The sequence below is a fragment of the Mus musculus genome, chromosome 1 (assembly GCF_000001635.26).
Source record: "Mus musculus strain C57BL/6J chromosome 1, GRCm38.p6 C57BL/6J".
NCBI classification, from domain to species: domain Eukaryota; kingdom Metazoa; phylum Chordata; class Mammalia; order Rodentia; family Muridae; genus Mus; species Mus musculus.
This window is the reverse complement of record NC_000067.6, coordinates 176,444,091-176,466,945: the sequence shown is the minus strand read 5'-3', so window position 1 is coordinate 176,466,945 and position 22,855 is coordinate 176,444,091. Positions and strand designations below refer to the sequence as shown.

General features: G+C 40.9%; 1 long non-coding RNA gene across 1 annotated transcript in view; it reads left to right on the top strand.

Annotated features, from left to right (window-relative positions):
- Positions 1 to 22,855, top strand: part of Gm36536 (predicted gene, 36536) — a 97,159-nt gene that overhangs the window by 60,324 nt on the left and 13,980 nt on the right. Inside the window, exon 3 of the long non-coding RNA NR_151528.1 lies at positions 12,825 to 12,880. This is a non-coding gene — a long non-coding RNA (predicted gene, 36536). The remainder of the gene's footprint in view (positions 1 to 12,824; positions 12,881 to 22,855) is intronic.

Here is a 22,855-nt window from a genome sequence, read left to right as displayed (position 1 = left end):
ATTTAAAAACAAGTGACAATAATTTGAAATAGTAAACATCTAATTGAAAACAGACAAGTCTGAGTCATAGCCATATAGAGAGAAATATCATCTCTAAGTAAACAGTTGTGAGAGTGTGTCACAACCCCAGGGACAGCAGTTGGCATTTCAGCTATTGCTGGTCTTTAACAGGAGAGTTCTGTGTGAAACCCTGCATCTGTCTCGGATGTCACATGCTTACCAACATGGCAGACAATTACTAAGTGACACATTTATAAAATACATATTAACATAATCAACAGACACTTCTAAACAGCTGGCTCAGAGGCTGAATTTGACCTGGATCTTTCCATGCAGATGGCAGAAGGCACGGACATGCATAAATATGCTTGCTTGATTGGTTTTAGGTGGCTGTACTTATAACGATGCTGTCTGGGAAAATGTTACCTCCTAAAGGACTTTTTGCAAAATAACTACTGAAGACATGCTCAACAAGATGCACGGGGCATTTAGCAAGCACTGTATTGATGAGAGAAATGCATGGCCATGTACGCAGATGGAGACATGTCTGGAAGAGCTGAGCTGAGAATGAGGCCATCTCACACCCAGACTGGCAGTACACCCGAGAAGACAGACCCTGCCAGACCTTTGACCAAGACACCTCCCCTGAGAAGGAAAGCTTAACAAATTTCCCATGTGTCCATTTGGAAGTGTGGGGACCTAGATCATAACTTCTCTAAAAAAGGCTTGCTTAAAATTTTAATCTTTTAAGGAAAATTTGTCAGAAACACTGAGAAAGGCCTTTGAAAGCTGGCATAGGCAGAGGGAAGATTTTATCAGAATTTATTTTCCTTAAATGGACCCCAGGAGTGTAATGTTGGTGAATCATCACCATATTTCATGCCATCTTCTCATCTTTAATTTACCCATAAACCAATTTTATGTTCTTTAGTTAAGAACTTGTGCTAATTATAGACTAGATACCTATGAACTTACCATCCGATGTAAGGATGGGAGTTAACAAGCTGCATCTGCCAGTGTGCTTTGCTTCAACTGGTTGTGCACTTTCTCTAACACATCCTAAGGTTTGGGAGTGCTCTTACTTGAAAATGAATCATATATATATATATATATATATATATATATATATGTATATATGTATATATATATATATACACACATATATACATATACATATACATATACATATACATATACATATACATATACATACACATACACATACACATACACATACACATACACATACACATACACATACACATACACACACACATACACACACACACACACACACACACACATATATATATATATATATATATATATATATATATATATGCACATATCTTTTGAAACTTGGTCAGAAGCATGCCTCTACCCCCTGTTTGATAATCACAATGTTTTTCTGTCATCCCAATATCAATATATATTCATTGTCTTGGTAGTCCTAGCATTTGGGATGTTTAAACAAGACCATTGCTGCTGAGTGTTCAAGACCATCCTGGGCTATATAAGGAGAACCTGTCTCAAAATCCAAAGCAAACAAAAACCTTGGTTAAAGCTGGGCCCAATGGTCTAGGCCTATAATCCTAGCTACTCAGAAACAAGAAGCATGAGGATTATAAGGTCAAGGCCAGTCTGGGCCATTGAGTGAGACTGTTACAAAAAAAGGCTAGGGCTCTCACTCAGCAGTGAGGCTCCTGCCTACCATATGGAAGGCTCTCGATTTAATCCCCCAGCATGGAAAAAAACCAAAACATATTTGGTTAAGAGCTTCCTCACTTTTAGTTTGACAATTGATTTCCTAATGAAACCCCACTGTCTGGGTGTCATGGCACCTAGAGAGGCTAATTAACTTTTCTGTTTTAACTAGCTGCTTCTGAAGTCATCCTGGTGGGGGCTGGATGAAGATGAAAGTTGAACCTCACTCATTCAGTCCCTAAGGATATTCTTAGGATGGCACTCCTGCTGCTGTTGTTTGGGACAACCAGAGTGTTGGACTTTCATTTGACACATGTGTGGGTGGGTGTCATCTCATGAATGTAGTTGCTCAGCATATCACTCTCTTCCATGGTTTCTACTCCACTGACATCCTAGATGCCATCTAGAGAGGATGGAAGTCATGGCTACAGTTTTAGCCATCTCTGACCTTGTCTAGAAAGAACTGGAAACCTCATTATAGCATTATAAGGGATTCTACACATATCACCCAGTCATTGCAGAAATGGATGGGGTAAGAAGACAGGGCATTATTTTGGTCCACATTCTCACCCTGTAGTTTTTGCCCAGCCTAGAGTAGTTTTTGTCTAATAGTTTTTGGCTCGCTGCATTGCATCTTCCCTATTCTTTAAGAAAGCAGGCTCCTGTTGGACTGTTTTGTCCATGTCTGTGAGCATCCACACATTTTGTGAACTTTTTTAAGCTTCAGGAGGAATCTATTGAGCAGCAAAGAGAAAACCTGTGGCGTGTACCACTGCACCGTTCCTTCGATGGCAAGATCCACACCCGCTCTGTTGCAGCGTCTCCCTCTACCTGCTCTCAGTCAAATATCCAATGGTTGCAAAACTTTCAGAAAAAGGGATAATGGAAACACAGCAGCTTCATATTCTTTTAATAAATTGATTTCTTTGGAAAAATTGTAGAAGTGAGAATACATCTCAATTCTTTTTCTCAGCCCCATATTACCTTGCTAACAAAATGAGACAAAGATATTACAAGAGAACTGGAGATAGTATTCCTGGTGAATACAGATGTAAAAATTCTTCACCAAAATGCTAGCGAGCCAAATCTAGTGGTAATGAAAGGGATCATACTCTAGGGCAAAGTGGAATTTGTTCCCACCATGTCAGGGCAATCTGTAGTGTCTTAGTTAAGGTTTCTATTGCTGCACTGAAATGCCATGACCAAAAAGCAAGCTGGGGAGAAAAGAGTTTATTTGGCTAACATTTTCACAAGTAAGGAAGTCAGGACAGGAACTCAAACAAGGCAGGTTCCTGGAGGCAGGAGCTGATGCAGTGGCCATGGAGAGATGCTGCTTGCTCCTTGTGGATTGCTCAGGTTGCTTTCTTACAGAAACCAGGACCATCTGCCCAGTATATTATCACCCACAGTGGACTGGGCCCTCCTCCATTAATAACTAATTAAGAAAATGTTCTTGCCTACTGTCCAGTCTTATGGAGGAGTCATTTTCTTAAGTGAGACTTGCTCCTTTCTGATGACTTGTGTCAAGCTGACCTAAAAACTAGTCAGGATATAAATACAATATTCAGGATATGAGTAGGGCAAAGGGCAAAAGTCACAGGAGGGGATCTCAGGACACACAGAAAGAACAGTTAACAAAAGCCCAACAGCACCTTTTCAAGTTAAAAAAAAAAAAAAAAGCTCAAAGTGTGGGAAGAGAAGGGACTTTCTGTGCTGTGAAGATCCCCTAGGAATACACTTCTCAGTGAGAGGCTGGCACTTGCCCAGTAACCCAGGACAGGACAAGGGACTGTCACCACTTTGTACCAGCACACTGAAATGCAAAACCTCAAAACCAGAAAAAATGAAGTCTCTCTCTGCAGATGGCACGATCCTGTACGTAGGCAACACGAAGGAAAACCCATTAAGAAAAAGTCGGAAAGTTCAGCTTCTTGCACGCATGACCATCACTATACAAAAGTCTGGGTTTTCTTAATTTATTTGTGTGTACATGGATGCTGTGTACATCGGGGCTTTGCTGTGAGCATGTGTGATGCATCTCAAGGATGCATGTCGGGTGGAGGTTGAAGGAGGATGGCAGGTTCCTGCTCCATGACTCTGCTTTATTCTCTTGAGAGAGGATCTCTCACTGGACCTAGAGCTAAGCTGTAGACCAGCAAATAAGCACTAGCAACGAATTCTTCTGCTCCCCTGCCCCACGACCTAGCGCTGGTTACAGGTGCTTGCAACCACACCCGGCCTTTTATATGGGTTCTGGGATTTTGAACACAGGTCTTCATTCGTGTGCAATAAACACTCTTAACTTGCCCAATTTCCCCTGCTCATGAACTTAACATTTCTATGTTCTAGAAATGGACAATATAAAAATTAAGATAAATTTTACATGCAATAGGACCAAAGTAATGAACTTTATAGGAAGGAAATCAGCAAAAGAAACGAAATACTAAGACACGTGGTTGATAAAAACGAAATATCCAAGTTAAAGCAGACAGAGCTCGCTGTGTTTATGGGGTAAGCAGTGACATAATTATGGTGACAGAATTTCTTACATTAGTATGCAGATTTAATGTGACATATGTAACTTTAGTTTTTTTTCAAAACCTACTTTTTAATGATGGTTCTTAAATGCTGTGACCTCCTTGTCTAGCCCACAACCCACCAAAGGTAGTGGGGAAAAAAGGATATGGGGGAAGTGGACCTGTTTAGAAATGGTTCTTTGGAGCAAAATCCTATCTGAGTTGTTAGGAAATCAGCAGTTTAGTTCAGAGGTCAGCAGCAGTAGTTCAGTCCACTTGCAAACATTTCAAGGATACACCAGCAGTCCAGTTCAGTAGAGTCGGGCTAGAAGTGGCTGTGGCATGGCCTAATTGGAACAACCAGGCCTCAGCCTAGTTGGCATGGGTCAGCAGGAAGGATTCAGACCAGAAGGAATGCCAGAAGCTCTCTGCAGTGCTTCTCTCTCAGTGAAGGCAGTCTTACCAGCAAGCCCCTCTCACAGTCCGCTGAGTCCTTCAACATCATGTATCCTCCACAGGTCTTGCCTCAGCCTCTTAGCGGTCTTAGCAAAACTCCACATGCTTCTGTATCAACTGACCTCACTCTGTCGATTGTGCCGAGTCCAAGGACTGGCAAGAAGCCACATACTTTAGCAGAACATCTTTCACCTGTGTCTGCTTTACTGAAACATCCTTTCAGTGGTGTCTGCTTCAGGAAAACACTCTTCAATGTTTGTCAGCAAAACACCATCCAACATAACTGACTCACCAAAAACCCCTTAAGTTTCCACTTCAGGCATACATCACAGACCACTGTTTTTTTGTTTGTTTGTTTTGTTTTTTGTTTTTTGTTTTTTTGTTTTTTGTTTTTGTTTTTGTTTTTGAGGAAATCAATAAGATGATCTTGAGTGAAAATCTAAGAGCCCTATCAGCCCTTGAAGACAATCCTGTTGAAAAAAAAAAGAAGGAATTTGGAAGATATACTTTTTATTATTGTAACTGAATAAAATGGTATTCTACTCAAGGCCAGAAAACTGGCATAAAAATAGATGTAGAGATTAATGGGATGGAATTGAGAATTCAAAAATAAATTCATTGTCTATGGATAACTGATCACACACAAGAATACCAAGACAACTAATTAGGGGGGGGAGGGGGGAGTGATGTTTTCCAGATGAATGATGTCGAGGTAATTGGACTTTCACATAGAGAGTGAATGTTGAGGGCTTTCTTCCACATAAAACTTGAAATACATCCAAGATCTAAATGTAAAGCCCAAAACTCTATATATCAAAGGAAAGAGTGTCATGTAAGTAATTATGATCTTCTTAAAAGGACACTGAGTAACAAGCAAAGCGCGCGCGTGTGAGAGAGAGAGAGAAGAGATTTCATCAAAATTTAATTTGTACTTCAACAAATTCAAAATTCATGATTAAAATAAAAAGGCAACTCAAAGAGTAAGATAGCCAGGTGTGGTGGCACAAACTTTTAATTGCAGCACTTGAGAAGTAATACTTTTGTGACTTTGAGGCCAGGCTGGTCTACATAGAGAGTTCTAGGTCAGCCATAGCTACATAGGGAGACACTGTCTCAAATATCTGTGTACTCAAATACGTACATATGCATATATATTTGAAATCATCCCACAAGAATTTTACATCCAAATTATATAAAAACTCTTTGATCCACTTGGACTTGAGTTCTCTGCAGGGTGATAAGTACGGATCTAGCTGCATTCATCCACGTGCAGACACCCAGTCTGCACTGTTTGTGGAAGATGCGCTCCCTTTTCCATGGTATGCCTTTGGCTTTTTTTTTTTTTTTGTCACAAAACAAGTGTCCATAGATGTGTGGGTTTATTTCTGGGTCTTCAATTCGATTCCATTGATCTACCTCTCTGTTCCTATGCCAATACTGTGTAGCTTTTATTACTATTGCTCTGTAGTACAGCTTGAAGTCAGGGATGATAATACCTCCAGAAGTTCTTTTATTGTATAGATTTGTTTTATCTATCCTGGGTTTTTTGTTTTTCCATATGAAGTTGAGACTCTTTCTTTCTTCCTTCCTTTCTTTCTTTCTTTCTTTCTTTCTTTCTTTCTTTCTTTCTTTCTTTCTTTCTTTTCCTTCCTTCCTTCCTTCCTTCCTTCCTTCCTTTCTTTCTTTCTCTCCTTTCTTTCTGTCTGTCTGTCTGTCTGTCTGTCTGTCTTTCTTTCTTTCTTTCTCTCCTTTCTTTCTTTCTTTCTTTCTTTCTTTCTTTCTTTTTTTACTTTCTATTAAATTATTTTATTTATTTATATTCCAAATGTTGTCCCCCCTTCCCAGTCCACCCTTTCAGAGTCCTTCACTCTATCTCACCTCCCCTTTTTACCAGAGAGGATGCTCCAGCATTCACCCCCAACCCCTCACACACACACATACCCACTGCCCCCAGCATTTCCTTTCTCTGGGGCATCAAGACTCTACAGGATTAGGCATATTTCTTCTCCCTGAGGCCAGACAAGGAGTCCTCTGCTACATATATGCCAGGGGCCACAGACCAACCCATATATTCTCTTTAGTTGGTAGCTTAGTCTCTGGAAGCTCTGAAGGGTCCTGGTTAGTTGATACTGTTGCAATTCCTATGAGGTTGCCATCCCCTTCAGCTCCTTCAATCTTTCCCTAACTCTTCCATAAGGGTCACTGACCTCAGCCCAATGGTTGGCTGTAATTATCTGCACCTGTCTTAGTCAGCTGCTGGTAGAGCCTCTCAGAGGACAGCCAGGATAGGTTCCTGTCTGCAAGCACAACATGGCATCAATAATAGTGTCAGGGTTTTGTGCTTCTTTCAAGGTTTGTAAAGAATTGTGTTAGAATATTGATAGGAATTGCATTGAATTTATAGATTGCTTTTGGTAAGATGGTCATTTTCACTAGTTAACCTTACTGATCCATGGGCATAGAAGATCTTTCTATCTTATGATACCTTCGTTGATGTTTTTCTTCAGAGACTTGAAGTTCTTGTCATACAGGGCTTTCACTTGCTCGGTTAGAGTTACACCAAGTTATTATATAAAAACTCTTATGTCTCAATAATTTAAAAAAAGACAGAAGGCTCAATTAAAATTTAAGAAAGCCAGTTTAGGAATCAATACCCAAAATAGAAAATAAGTATGTTAAAATGTTCAATAGTGTTAGTCATTGGGGAAACAACTCAAAAGCACACCGAGGAACATCTCAAACCCTGATGGTGTTTGAAACTAGAAGAACAGACTAAATTTTTGGAGAATCTAGAGATATCTGATGCTTTAAACGTTGTTGGTTGGAATATGGAAAAAACAAACCAGTCCAAATATGAATAGAAGGCCCTGTAGGAGATTTCAGAAACATGTAGTTACCACAGGGTCCCAACTACTCCTTTCTTCACATGAAACTTTTACACAAGTGTTCTTAGCATAGTGGATACAACCCAAATATCCATCAGTCAATCTAGTGGAATATAATTTGGCCATAAAAAAGAATGAAGCAGTGTTACAAGTCACAGTTTGGATGAGCTTTGTAAACACAGAACCAAGAGAAAAAAGCCAGACACAAGTCACATGTACCTCCTGAGCTCACCTGCGCAGAATGTCCAGGAAATGAATAGATGTTCTGTAGTTCTTATTGACCAATGAGTATTGAAAGGAAGCGAAGGGGAGATGCCAGACTATCTATAAGCCATCGGGATCTCTACTGGTGTCAGATCAATTAAGGTCTTTTTGCCCTCTACTTGAAAGTATATTTTTTCCAGAAGTGTTTGGGGAACACCATACTGGTTCAATCACCCTCCATTCCTGACTTGACATCATAGCTGATGCTGAATATTAGATTTAGGAAGATTTCTTTTTTGTCAGAACATTTTTTTAGATATTTATTTACATTTATTTATTTACATTTCAAATGTTATCCCCTTTCCTAGTTTTCCCTCCCTGCTCCCTGCTCCACAACCCACCCACTTCCATTCCTGGTGCTTTAGGAAGATTTTTAAGCTTGTCTATATTAATGACTACAGATTTCATATTGTACATTGAAGTAGTTTTGGTTTTATTCCCCAATTTCCCTTGATGCCCTTTCCTAGTTTCTGTCTTCTTGATACAAACATAGACATATCTGGGAAGAGAGAATCTCATCTGAGGAATTGCCTCTATCACATTGACTTCTGAGAGTATCTGTTAGGCATTTTTAAAGCTGCTAATTGATATGAGAGGGCCTGTTCCCATACCTAGGCAGATGGGTCTAGACTGTATAAGAAAGATGGTAGGCAGATCAGGTTAGAGGGAACAAGCCAAGAAGCATGGCTCTTCCAATGTCTCTGCTTCAGTTCCTGCCTCTGAATTCCAACCTTGACTCTTCTTGACAATGACTGTAAGCTATAAGCCAGACAAGCCCTTTCCTTCCAAAATTGTCGTTGGTTTTTATAACAACATCCAGGAAATGAATAGATGTTCTATAGCTCTTATTGACCAATGAGTATTGAAAGGAAGCAAATGTTTCATAACAGCAACAGAAAGGCAAACCGGGATAAGCTAGCAAGTCATTCTTACAGTTCAGATTTTAAAAATCATATTTCCTCCATTTCCATGGCTGCTTGACTATGGCTTCTGATCCAGCTCCACTGGGGCATTTGTTTTAGTTTTTAAATGTGGGCAAATCAAATGGTAGTATGTACAATATGGTTTTCAAAAAGTTCCCATTTCCTCTTTTGTAGCTTAGCAATATTCATCTAAATATTTGGCTTTATCACTTTGAAAGGTGGTGACGTGGAAACCACACAACTTAGAAATTAGTCTCAAAATATTTATTTCAAGGGAGAAGGGAGCGGGTGGTTTTGTGGCAGACATTTCTGGAGATTACTGCTAATTAAAATTTAAAACCGGATTCTCTAACTTTCCCATCTGGTACATACTGGATTCATCCCACAAATACTAACTTTAATGAAACATATATTTTCAGTGTAAAATACCATCCAATTTTTTCCCTGACTAAATGTTGACTCTGGTGAATGAATTGTTACACAGCTGTTTGGTGCTATGAGTTCTCATGGCCACAAATTCTCATTTCCACCTTTGAAATGGTTTTTGCAACTTGCAGGAACAGCAATTGGTTTTTAAGTTAAGCTGATCACTGCTAATCTCATTAACAATCTGGATACTCACTTTCATAGGTGGTTTCTCTGTGCATCCTGGGAAGCCCTAGGAATGTGTTGTCTACTCAGCTTTCTGATGACAGATCTCTTAGATAAATTGATAAGTCTGTGTCCTGCACATTCATGTGAGTCTGTGTTCACAAAGGACTCGGCATCCCTGAGGGTGATGAAATGGAGTGTACCCCATTAGTCACTGTTTGTCACAGTGATACTATTGTAATAGATACCCCTTATCTCCAGACCATTAATGAGAAGGACTTACCTATGTTTCATAAATATGTGAATTGGTCCTCAACTGGACTTGGTTTCAAACCTTGAGTGTGAATATCTGTATACAGTTATTTTATTTTTCTGAGACAAGTGAGACTGTCTCCCTTGTCTAGCATATTCTTTTCATATTGATGTCAAGAAGCAAGAGGCTAAGCCTAGTCATGAAGATACAGAATATGTAATAAATGACTGATGCATTAACCAAAAGGGGTGGTTTGAATGCTTGGGTCAGGGAATGGCACTATTAGGAGGTGTGACCTTGTTGGAGTAGGTGTGGCTTTGTTGGAGGAAGTGTGTCACTGTGGGAGTGGGCATTGAGACACTCCTCCTAGCTGCCTGAGGAGTCAGTCTTTTCCTTGTTTCCTTTGGAACAAGATGTAGAACTCTCAGCTCCTCCTGCACCATGCCTTGTGTAGAGGCTACTCTGCTTCCTGCCTTGATGATAATGGACTGAATCTCTGAACCAGTTAGCCAGCCCCAATTAAATTTTATCTTTTATCATAACCTTGGTCATGGTGTCTCATCATAGCCAGTAAAATATAATTTGCCTTTAATAAATTTATTTTTTATTTTAAATTATGTGTGCACATGGGAGGGAGTATGCACACATGAGTGTAGGTGTTCACTGAAGCTAGAGTTGACAGATCTCTTGCAGCTGAAGTTACAAATGGTTGTGAGAACTCCTAATGTGGGTGTTGGAAGTTGAACTCAGATATTCTGCAAGGAAATCGGGCTCACTTAACCACTGATCTATCTTTCTAGCCCCTAAACTGCCTTAATATGAAGAACTATAAAACCATGGGGCAAAATTGCGGGGATACAGAAGGCAATAACCTGGGGCCAAAATTCAACATACAACTTGCAGATTATATTTAAATATATTAAATGGTAATAAACTATTTTAAGTTTCTCATTAATAATACACTTTATAACTTTCTTTTTTAATATTTTTATTAGGTATTTTCCTCATTTACATTTCCAATGCTATCCCAAAAGTCCCCCATACCCTCCTCCACCACTCCCCTACCCACCCACTCCCATTTTTTGGCCCTGGCGTTCCTCTGTACTGGGGCATATAAAGTTTGCAAGTCCAATGGGCCTCTCTTTCCAGTGATGGCCGACTAGGCCATCTTTTGATACATATGCAGCTACAGTCAAGAGCTCCGGGGTACTGGTTAGTTCATAATGTTGTTCCACCTATAGGGTTGCAGATCCCTTTAGCTTCTTGGGTACTTTCTCTAGCTCCTCCATTGGGGGCCCTGTGATATACTTTATAGCTTTCAAAAATATGGCTCTTCACTTCTTTCTGCAGGATAGTGACACCGGAGAGGCACAAGTTTTTCTTGTCATACACAGATGCAACAGTCATCAGCTACTATGTAAATAACTGTGTTCTGCAAGAACTCCTTCCTTTTAAAATGTTTTCCATGCATTAGAACTTCCTTTAAAATAATTTTGTATACTAGAGATGTGTTGGAGGTACTTCAGCAGGAGAGTAGAAGGACATAGGGACCAGAGTGCCAGAAACAGAGTAGGATGCTCAGCTGAACTTGAACCTCAGATAAGAAATGAATGATGTTCTCATGGAAGCATATCCCACGATGTCCTTTTAGATTCCCTTTTCTTCCTCTACTTCTTGTTGACAGCCATGCCAACCTATGTTTATCTCACCTTCTACTACTTCCTTGCATGGTCAAGAATGACCTTGAACTTTCACCTTCTCAGTGCCAGGATTACAGACATGAACTATCTCAGCAAATTTATGCAGTGCTGGGTACCTAATCTGGGGCTTTGGGCATGTTAGGAAAGCCCTCTACCAACTTCTACATTTTCCAGCCCAGAAAGATTCATCTTTGCTAGAGGTGGGTTTGAGATGGTCAGAGCAATACATATGCCTCCAGCTCCCTTCCTTCTCCCAAACCCTCCATGTTTAGCAGCTCTTTCATCATGCGCCTTGCATGATGAGACACTCAATACTCTGTCTGAGAAGATTATGGGTTCTCAGTAGAAGAGACAAACTTCTGAGGTAGAGCTTCTTGCCTGTCAGAAGCATGGCTCTGCAGAGTCCTGTTTATATGCTTTCTGCAAGACAATGAGCCTTCTCTATTTAGTCTGGGAAAACCCACACTGTTAAAGTAGGTGCTGTGTGAGCTTTTAGGTTCTAAGGAGTCACAGAGAAAGCTTGAGCCTATGGAAACAGGAGTTGCTTACATTTGTGGCTCCTGGGTCATAAGTAGGTGGGTCATATGTAGACTCTTGTGTTAAAATATCACCTCCTTTACTAGCATGCTTATTTTCCCAAAGGTTTTAATGGGTGCTAAGCATTGAGTTCACTGTCAGGCAGGCAGCTCTAAATTTGAAAGTTCTGAACAAAATGCCTTGAATTCCTTTGTTTTGGTTAGTTAAAGTCTAAAGGAAGACTGGAGGAGAGTAGTCTCTGGAAACCTGGTGTCTTAGTTAGGGTTTCCATTGCTGTGAGGAGACACAATAGCCAAGGCAACTCCTATAAAGGACAACATTTAATTGTGGCTAGCTTACAACTTCAGAGGTTCAGTCCTTTATCATCATGTCAAGAAGCATGGTAGCATCCAGGCCGATGGGGGGCTGGAGAAGCCAAAAGTTCTACATCTTGATCCAAAGGCAGCCATAAGAAGACCCTTTTCTGCCCTGGGTGGAGCCTGAACATAGAGGGAAACCCCCAAAGCCTATCCCCGCAGTGATACATACACTTCCTCCAACAAGGCCACACCTCCTAACTATATCACTCTCTATGGGCCAAGCATATTCAAACCACCACACTTGAGTAAAGGGCTGGCTGCAGTTAGGTCTGGGTCTGAAGGCAGACGGGATGGAGGAACCTTTGTAGCCCCTCCTCCACCTCCATCCTTTCTCAGGGCTCAGCTGATGCCATAGGCACTGGTATGACTTTTGGCTTATTTCTATTTACCCCCTACAAATAAATAATGCATTAATGTTATTCATTTCTTTATGTAATAACTGCAAAGGGAAAAAGCCAAAGCCATTTTCATGTCTCAGAAATGACAGAAAACTCTATGTCCTTTGGAAAGAAAACTCTGAGCAATAAATGCAAGCATTAGAACTGAGGTAGGAACCTGGTTGGAACACCAGAGAATAATCCAGTAGAATCCCAGTCCAAAGCAATAAGCAGTAACATGGTCCCTGTCCCTTCACAGATGTGCCGAGAAAACCCAAGCTCCTTGTGTTGTCCCCTTGTGTCCTACCTGATAAGGTGAGAGGATTATATTTTATTTCATTTTCTTTATTTTAGGAGCCATGTCTGGCACTGTTATCAAGGCTAACAGAGGTAGGTTCTCTACTTTGCAGAAGATGCAAAGTGCTCAGGGGATAGCCACATGTTCCTTCTGTTATCTCATCAGCAAAGCCATTCATCATTGCATTTCACTCATACATCTTCCTCTGGGGAGGATCCCTGGTACACCAGGCTCTACTTGCTGAATGCCAAACAGTTTCTAGAAGCATGTGACATATGATGTGACCCCAATCAAAGAGGTTCAAGAGGTCTGGTTACATAAACATAGCCATACATACCACTTATGCCCACAGTATAGGGATCAAGACCCTCTACTACGTCGAATGGTAGGGAACCCTACATATATCATATTTTTCTTATATTATGGCTCTATGACAATAGATTAGATGAAGTAAGAAAAGAACAACTGCTAGTCATCTAACAGAACTGTTATAACACTATATGGAGAAAACACATGAATGGTCATTCTTGATACATCAGGGTGAATAGCAATGTTTTATAGAGCTGGGGTAGGGCTCATTGCAAGAGCACTTGTCTAATATGCACAAAGCTTTAGTATTGTCATCACTATGTATACAATTTATATACATTTACTTATTTTATGTAGTTGTACTTTTTCCTTAATCGTGGCCAAAAAGACAGAAAATCATACTGCAAATGAGGAAACACTGCAATAGTTTGAAACTGTAGTTGCATTATAATTGTTAATGGTTTTAGTCTCCCAGTGTGTACTGGTACTAATTATTATAAGAACAGCAAAGTCCTTGACCAAACCATGCTGACTGCAATGTAGTATGGTGATGAATGCATATCTGACGAATGTATATCACAGTCATCTGGTAGGAATAAGATAGGGTAGGAGGAAATTTCAGTTTGGTGTTCATCCTGAGGGTTAGTGATATTCTTACACAGCTTTTAAAAGCAGACCAGGCATGTTCTCACATACGACCCCTTACTGAAGATGCTAATGAGAAAAGGCTGTTTGTCAAAGTGGAGAAAGCAACTAATTTAGTTTGTTCACCTTCCAGACAGATATCACTTATAACACATGTCTGTAGGTACTTCACCAGTTCATATTTTGCTCAAATCTCTTATATCCAAAGGTTCCCTACAGCTAGAGCATCAATAGGCGTGGACTTTGCGTTGGTCAGGGTTCTCTAGAGTAAGCCTGTGATTTATGTAACTTTGTTAGATGGCCCTGATGCCATTTTTTTCTGGGAGAAAAGAAGTTATGGGTACAGCTGCAGAGAGGATACAATTATAAAGGAAATTATGTATTGGATTGATTTTTACAATTGGAAGTTGGATAGTCCAATAATGACCATCTGCACACTGAAGATAGACAACTCGGCAGTTGTTTAATCCCAAATGCTGGAACCCTAGAACTAGAAGGACCAGGGATACAGTCAAGTCCAAGCCTGAAGGACTGGAAGCTTGCTGGAGATTCACTGGTGTGAGTCCATCCTGTAGGATAAGAGAAAAGCTGGAATCTAATGTACACAGCTGTTGCAACAGTAAGGGCTACTCTCTCTGGAAGAATGGACATTGTCTGAACTAGCCAGTTTCTTCTTCCTCCATGTTGATTTCACCAGGGTCCCAGCCTGTTGGATCTCACACTCAGAACAGGTGGCTCCCTCATTTGCTATTCCACTTGTCAATCCTCTGGAAACACCCTCAGAGACACAACCAGGGTAGGATTTACTAATACTCTTAGGCATCTTTTAGTCCAGTCAAGTTCACAATCAAGATTTATAGCCACAGACTACTACGTGGTCACCAAGGTAAGAATGGCCTTAATTGGCTTGATGTGAGCAGCTTATTAAAGACTTTGTAAAACATTGAGAGAGACCATTCACAGAGTGAAAATTTATGCATAGAACACAGATATATATATATATGTGTGTACACACACACACACACACACACACACACACACATATATATATATATATGGCCTAACTTAGGTCTGATCTCTGATCTTTTCCCCCCTTAGCACATATAACATATCCACACACATATATAACATAAATTTTATATAATATATATTACATTTAACATATCATATATATGATATACAACATATGTATTATATATCATGATTATATATCATGTCATATAAATATTTATCATTGTATATATATATATATATATATTATATGTACAACATATGTATTACATAAGTTACCATATAAGTGGTAACTTATACATATAACCTCATATATACATTTGTATATATATATGTATATTATATATACATATATGTATATATGCATATATTTATAATCAATATAATGGAATATTGAGGCAGGTGGGTTGTCATGAGTTCAAGGTCTGGGAAAACATTTTATTTCAGTACACAACAAAATTACATGTTAATTTTTACCTCTTCATATTCAAATGGCACTGTACTTAAAGTCATCAGACTGTGAAGAAAAGAAGTATGCTCTCCAAATTTATATAATCTTGCAAAAAACTGTTCAATATTGATTAGGAAAGTCCCATGCCAGATGTTTTTCAAAGACCTAGACTCTAGGGCCCTGCCTTTCCATTATCAAACTTGCAACTTTCAACAAGCCATTTTTCCTCAGTCGTAAGAGGTGGCATCTGGTGGGCGGCCTGGTTGGTGTCTCTAGGGCTTGATGTGGAGGCAAGCTCAGGGTCAGAACCTAGTTCTAGGTGTGGTCCCAGGAGTGTTCCAGAAGCAACTTATCTTAAGAGGGGAGGATCTCTGATTTCTAAACCCAACCTAAGCCAGGCCACACTCAGAAGCAAGTTTCAGAGGAAGCAGGAATGTTGCAAACCACAGCCAGAGAGCATGTAATTAGAGACAGCATTGCTCTCGGCTTGGTTTCTTGTTTGGTAATTCCCCTTCTTTCATGTGCCTGCCTAATGACCACTGTTTCTAATATTTATTCTCCAAAGACCCACTTGATGGATGTGGCCTGAGTTTTGTTGATTATCGGATTTTCATTAATTGTGAGAGAAGGAGAGAGAAGCCTGCCTCCCCTGGACTGCATCTGAGATGCAGCTGGGGCCACTGTACATATATTAGTTTCTGGAAAATATTTTTAGTAAACAGAAAAGCAGTGGAGCTGCTGAGATGGTTTAGTGGGTGAGAGAACTTGCTCTGCAAAGGTGAAGATCCAAGTAGCCACATCTACTGTCCCTTTCCTGGGTCCTCTCAGAGGCGCTCCTGGTATCCCTCCCCTGTCAGCACATCAAGTCTGCAAGGCTAGGTGCATCCTCTTCCACTGAGGCCAGACAAGCCAGCTCAGCTAGAAGATCATATCCCACGTATAGGCAAGAGTTTTTGGGATACCCCTGCTCCAGTTATTTGGGACCTACATAAAGACCAAGCTGTGTTCAGGGAGGCCTAGTATACTAGTATACTTTATACTAGGCCTAGTATAAAGGCTAGGTCTGGCCTTTATACATTCTTTGGTTGGTGGTTCAGTCTCTGAGAACTCCAAGGGTCCAGGTTAGTTGACTCTGTTGGTTGTCCTGTGGGTTTCCTATCTCCTTCAGACCCACAATCCTTCCTTCTACTCTTCCATGACCCAAAGCTCCATCAACTGTCTGAGTTAGCTGCTGGGTGAAGCCTCTCAGAGGACAGCCAAGCTAGACTCCTGTCTGCAAACATAACCAAGTATCATTAATAATGTCAGGGTTTGGTGCTGGCCCATGGAATGGTTTTCAAGGTAGGCTGGTTATTGGGTGGCTGGCTATTCCCTCAGTCTCTGCTCCATCCCCTATCCCTACAATTTGTATAGACAGGATAAATTTTGGATTTAAAGTTTTGAGGGTGGGTTGCTGTCCCTTTTGCTCCACTGGGGTTCCTGCTTGTCTATAGGATGTACCCTCTTTAGCTTCCATATCCCCAAAGCTGTGAGTCACAGCTAAGGCCACCCTTATTGATTCTTGGGTGCCTCTGTTTTCCCAGGTCTGTCTTGTCCTGGAGATGTCTCTCACTTTAAGAAGCCTCTTACTGTCCCTTGCCTTCCATGGGCTAAGGATGTCTCCTTGTGGCTGTTGGTATCCTAGCTATGACCTTTGAATAAAACTTCCCACTTTTGTATTGCAATAGCCTGCATGATTCCTTGTGATTCTCTTCCACTACCTCAGGGTTTTTCCAACCTCAGACATAATACTGAGCTAGTAGGCTATGATTGTGGTTTGGTTTGTTTTTTAAAGAGTGGGATAGAATAGAAAATAGCAGAGTTTATTTTCTGACACTGTGGTTAATATTGTTGGGGAAAATCAAATTTGCTTTGTTTTCATACACACACATCAATACCTACCTTTGTAACCATATGCATTATGTCATGTGAAATTACCTCACACTGTGAGTGAAAAATGGTCTCTGTAGATATTGTCCTAGACTACAGGCACGTGTGAGACCTAACACAGTATCTGATCTACTGATGTGAATAATTTGTGTTGAGAAGGGCAAAGCTGGAGTTGGAGGTTAGAGGTCATAGTAGGAGGTAACTTACAAGTGTCCGTGACCCTAGCCAAGCAGGCCTGGTAAGCATAAAACATTATAAGTTCAGGTATAAACGTTATGTTGATGGTAGTCACTCTTATGATCTGTGGCTATTTCTGGGTCAATATGACTATCATCTTTAGGGTGATAGCCAAAGTCAGAGGCAAGGCAAGTCTGGAGTCATAGATTCTGCTCTGCCTTGATAAAAGAAAATGCTGAGACTTGAGTTTCAGGAGTCAGGGTCAGCCAGTTACTATGGCCATGCCTTGCCCAGGTCTCACACCACCCCTTCCCTCCAGTCCCTCTCATAGCAGCAACTCTCTTCTTTGTACTTCCCAGTATCCCTCTGCTGCCTTGGCAACACCGGGCTCCCCACTAGGACTCCTAGCTGATTGCTTCCATCGCATTCTTTACCAAGTGGCCCATTTCCAATCCCAGTGTTTCTCTTCCCCCAGGTGAGTGTCTCTTAGATCTACTTTACTATACTACAGTGGTCTCACACCTGTCCCTCAGTCTGGTCTGTCAGCTGGAGGAGGCCTTTCCCTGGGTTCTTAGCATGTGGCAGTATAGGGGCAAATAGGAAGGATTCAATTCAGGAGAGTACCTAGGTTTCTTAGGGTAGCCACAGTCGCCCAGAAGCAGGCACTGCCGTGGGGTTGACCCAGGCCCAGGGCTCCCTCAGCAAGTGTATTGTGATGTTTGCTCGTGGCCTTTACTGTGGACAGAATATTTTTAAGGGAGAATCCAAGGCATCTTTTCTTAGGTGAATGGAGCCAGGTAAGGACCAAGAAAGATAAAGGACTCGTCCTGGGACGAGCACAGATACCTTCCCTGGTGCATACAGATGAACACATAGAAATGATCAGACTGGAGTTCCCAAAAGCTTTGCAAGATATTACAAGGCTGAGCTTCTATCTCTTCCTGGGCATGAAGCCACTCCATGTACAGACTAAAGTGGTGGGTTGGCCTCTATCAGGAACGCTGGGATGCTGCAACTAAGAACAATGTTCTGCCTCTTTGAATGGGTGTTTGTTTTCTGTCTTTTGCATTCCTGGAAAGAGGTGTGAACTGCCGCTTTCTGAGTGCCGGCTTTGTACCAGGGATGGTCCCTGACTTGGCTTCTATAATTCTTTTCAGCCGACTTTTCAAGCTTTGTCCTCTGGGTGGAATGGACAATGATACCGTGAGTTAGTTGCAAAAACTACATACTAGGGGCTCACAGTAGGACAGAAGCCAAAGCTGTGGCCATCATTATCACCCCACACTGCGGAGAAGGAATCTGAAAACTATACCTTTAACATCATTTCTGGGTAATAGAATCTGAATTGAAATAACAGTCTGACCCCGAAGTCAACATTCCCAACCATTGTTGCTTCTTTCAACAAGTATAAATTGGATATCTTTTGTACACATGGTCGATGTCAATAGAGCAAGCAAAACTCAGCCTTTAGTGGTGAACATGGTGGGAGTGGGTGTGTGGGGCAGGAACAATACATTAGCAAGCAATAGTATGTTAGATGTCAAGTGCTTCAAGGGTAATCAAATGGAAAATATAGTAAAGAATATTGAGAGTTAACATAGGTCTTAGCATTGGCAGAAGTTTCATTGAGAAGAGGTAAGTCATTATATACCAGATAGATTTGAAGGTTAAAACAAAACAAAACAAAACAAAACCAAAACCTTAGTTCTTGTAAAGGAAGATATTCTTAAACAAGAAATAGATTATAATGATTAAATTAGGTAAGTGGTCAACATAGTCTTGAAAATAAGCCATCTAGTAACTTGTGGGAAGTAGTCAACTATTCATATGATCTGAGATGCATTAAGAAATGGGCATGACAGTGACCATGACAGGACAGAGCTGGTGAAATGGCTCAGGGGATAAAGGTGCATGCTACCAAGTTGAAAGGCGTTGAGTTTGATCCCTGAAACCTATATGGTAGAGGTAAAGCGCTCTTGCAAGCTGCCTTCTGACCTCCACACATGTGAGCACTTAACAACTCTCAATCCCCTATACACACCAATAAAATAAGGTACTTAAAAAAATGTATGAAAAAGAGTTTAGTAGATTCCTTTTGCCTGAGGGGGCAGTCCAGCCAGTAAAGTGCTTGCAGTGCAAACATGAGAATTTGTCAGAAGCCACATAAAAAGCTGGATGTGACAGAGAATGTGTGGAATCTTAGAGCCAAGACAGTAAGAACAGGTAGATTGCTGGGGCTTGACGGCCAGGTGCTTAACCTACTTGGCAAGTGAAAGACTATCTAAAATCAAGGAGCATGGTATGTCTCAAGGAATAACACCCTAGGTTATACTTCTTGATTCTACACATATGTGCACAAATGGACATATGCACACACAAGAATGTGTGCACACACACAAACAAACAAAATGAAACAAGCAAGCAAACAAACAAAAGCCCAACACACATAAGTAAATAGAGGATTCCTGGTACTGACATCTTTCCCTGGAGACTGGAACCTTTTCTTCATATGAAAACTTGCTTGTAGACATGAGTTCGGAATCTCTGCAAAGCCTCCAACGTGGGACGTTCCCCAGAGCAGAGGCAGTTTGCTCAATGTGTGCTCATTGGGATGAAACTGCAGGTTTTAATTAGGCAGGATTTCCTTGCAGGTTCAGCAGAACGTTGATGCATTCTGTTCCTTCACAGTTTGCTTGGCAGCTGTTCATTCTCTTTCAAATCCAAGTGAGATCTGATAAATTTAGCACTGATTAAACACTGAATCCTTGGGCTGTAAGATGAAGCACAGTCACCTAGCACAGTTGTTTTTCTCTTCCTCATAGGGAAATTATAATTTCTCTCGGAAAGCCTGGTATAAAACATATAACTGAACTTTTAAGTTGCACATGAACTCAGACAACTATTTGTTTGGAAGAAAATTCTGGTTTTTGTTTGTTTGTTTGAGGCCATCTGACATTGTCTGCATGTCACACATAGAGAAATTATGACAGTGGACCAGGAAGCCATCACTGAAAAGAAGTAAGACTTGAATTTGTGCCTGGCTGGAAGGTGATAGTTTTATAAGCAAAAGAGGTTAGCAGTTAGCAATTAGAAAGCCCTTCCAAAAGACCTCACATGATATGTACTCACTGATAAGTGGATATTAGCCCAGATACGTAGAATATCCAAGATATATGATACAATTTGTGAAACACATGAAACTCAAGAAGAATGAAGACCAAAGTTTGGACACTTTGCCCCTTCTTAGAATTGGGAACAAAACACCCATGGAAGGAGTTACAGAGACAAAGTTTGGAGCTGAGACGAAAGGATGGACCATCTAGAGACTGCCATATCTGGGGATCCATCCCATAATCAGCCTCCAAACGCTGACACCATTGCATACACTAGCAAGATTTTGCTGAAAGGACCCTGATATAGCTGTCTCTTGGGAGACTATGCCGGGGCCTAGCAAACACAAAAGTGGATGCTCACAGTCAGCTATTGGATGGATCACAGGGCCTCCAATGGAGGAGCTAGAGAAAGTACCCAAGGAGCTAAAGTGATCTGCAACACTATAGGTGGAATAATACTATGAACTAACCAGTACTCCCCGGAGCTCATGTCTCTAGCTGCATATGTATCAGAAGATGGCCTAGTCAGCCATCAGTGGAAAGAGAGGCCCATTGGTAGTGCAAACTTTATATGCCTTAGTACAGGGGAATGCCAGGGCCAAGAAATGGGAGTGGGTGGGTAGGGGAGTGGGGGGGAGGGTATGGGGGACTTGAAATGTAAATGAAGAAAATACCTAATAATAAAAAGAAAGAAAGAAAGAAAGAAAGAAAGAAAGAAAGAAAGAAAGAAAGAAAGAAAGAAAGAAAGAAAGAAAGAAAGAAAGCCCTTCCCTGCCTGGGTGTGAAGGTTGAATTAGGATGCCTAAACAAACAAACAAACAAACAAACAAACAAACAAAACAGTACATGTGGGCAAAACAGAGCATCCCACAAAGTCAAGTTCAATAAACTACTGTTGAACAACTACCGTATGTCAGGCCTGGGACAAGGTGCTAGACTCACAGCAATGGCAAGGTAATTATATGGTGGTTGAGCATGCTCATCAAAATGTCAATTCATACAGGCCAAAGAAAAGGCTATAATATTCACCACTGGGATAATTTCTTTGTATTGGAATGAATTCCCCTGAAAGTCATATTGAAATGCAAATGTATTGTTTGGGAAAGGGTAAATAAAGTACTATCACTCACACTGCTGCTTAGACATTTGATAAAATGGGTGATTAGTTTATTTTGGACATTTCTGTTGAGCACCTACCACATGTCAGGTGTCATTTGAATAAAGCAGACAGTTATTGCTCTCAAAATATTTACCTTTTATTAAAAGGAGAGACTACAAAGGAGCCTAACATATACTGAGTGGATGTGTCAGATAGTGAAAAGAAACCATGATATAGGGAGGGAAAGGGTAGGAAAGGGGCCTTTATCTGGGGTTATCAGGACAGCATTATTTGACAAGATGGAGTTCCAGTAAAGATGGAATGGAATGAAGGAACGCCATAGCGGTAATCTCAGTAGAATGCCCATGGAGCCTGGATCCTCTGATGCAGGAGCTCAGGATGGGATCATGGAATGTGGCAGAAATGAAGAGTTCCTGGGCAGATGAGGGCAGTGGAGGGTGGAGGTAGCAGCAGGAAAGCCTGGTAGGAAATACCCTGAGAGACGTGAACAGGAAGATAGGCTTTGGTGTTGCCATGGACTGACAATTGGGGTTGAGGTGGCAAAAGAAAAGGAGAAGCTGAAAGAAAAGAGTAGTTTGTCCCCCAAATCTACTTAGTCTCCTGTGCTCTCTGCCCAGGACCAGCACCCTTGCTGCACATTCCAGCAAGGAAACACAGCAGTCTGGATTTGCTAGTGTTTTCTTTGCCTTCCTTTCCCTGGACCAGCTGCTTAGAAAACTAACTAGCCCATACAGGAAGTTGGAAGACACCATTTCCAGTCCCAGTTCAGCCATTTGCAAACATGGAAGTTGGGTGTATTCCTATGTGAACAAATGTACACATAGTCTGTGTGCAGTGTAGTCTTTATGCATCCTATTAGTTCTGTTCTTACTTTTTGCATTGACATTGTTGATACTCAGTGGACTCTAATCAAATGCTTTCACTGTTGAGGCTTCATGAGACACTCAAGTAATCCCATCAGGTCAGTTAGGCATCTTTACTTACTAGGAACAAGTTCTTAGATTAGTGACTTCCTGTCTTACCTACTGGAGAATCAACTGGAATCTTGCTTAAAAGTAGACTCCTGGGGCTGGAGAGATGGCTCAGCAGTTAAGAGCACTGGCTGCTCTTCCAGAGGTCCTGAGTTCAGTTCCCAGCAACCACATGGTGGCTCACAACCATTTATAATGATATCTGATGCCCTCTTCTGTCATACAAGCATACAGGCAAATAAAGCATTTATCTACATAAGTAAATA